The sequence below is a fragment of the Macadamia integrifolia genome, chromosome 9 (assembly GCF_013358625.1).
Source record: "Macadamia integrifolia cultivar HAES 741 chromosome 9, SCU_Mint_v3, whole genome shotgun sequence".
Taxonomy (NCBI): domain Eukaryota; kingdom Viridiplantae; phylum Streptophyta; class Magnoliopsida; order Proteales; family Proteaceae; genus Macadamia; species Macadamia integrifolia.
The window spans coordinates 5412682-5413083 of NC_056565.1; the positions used below are offsets into that span (position 1 = coordinate 5412682).

General features: G+C 25.9%; 1 protein-coding gene across 1 annotated transcript in view; it reads right to left on the bottom strand.

Annotated features, from left to right (window-relative positions):
- The window catches only part of LOC122088627 (laccase-17-like), a 10469-nt gene that overhangs the window by 3846 nt on the left and 6221 nt on the right, over positions 1-402 (bottom strand). The gene's annotated exons all lie outside the window — the stretch shown is intronic.

Here is a 402-nt window from a genome sequence, read left to right on the forward strand (position 1 = left end):
AAAAAAAAAAAGAAATATAATAATTTGATCAAAATTTCTTGTTTGATTTTATCTTCCCTTGGAGGAAAAAAGTTCATACGGCTGAATCTCTTTTTCACTCTCTCAAGTAATTTATTATAAAGAACCCCTTTTTTATAAGAACGTGAAAAAAACACAGTTATTGATACATATTTTATGTGCCCATTATATAAATGATTTTCATGATAAAAATTACTTATTTTAATTAATTAAAACATATATATACATATAGAAAATGAACTATAAATGAAACGGTCGGACTATTAAACATCTTTCATTGACCATATATCCCATATATTTCCATCAAATTAGCCTCGAATGTGCATGGTCCAAAGCCAATGACTGTAGAGCAATCTATGGCCGTATTTTTTTTTTTTTTTTTTT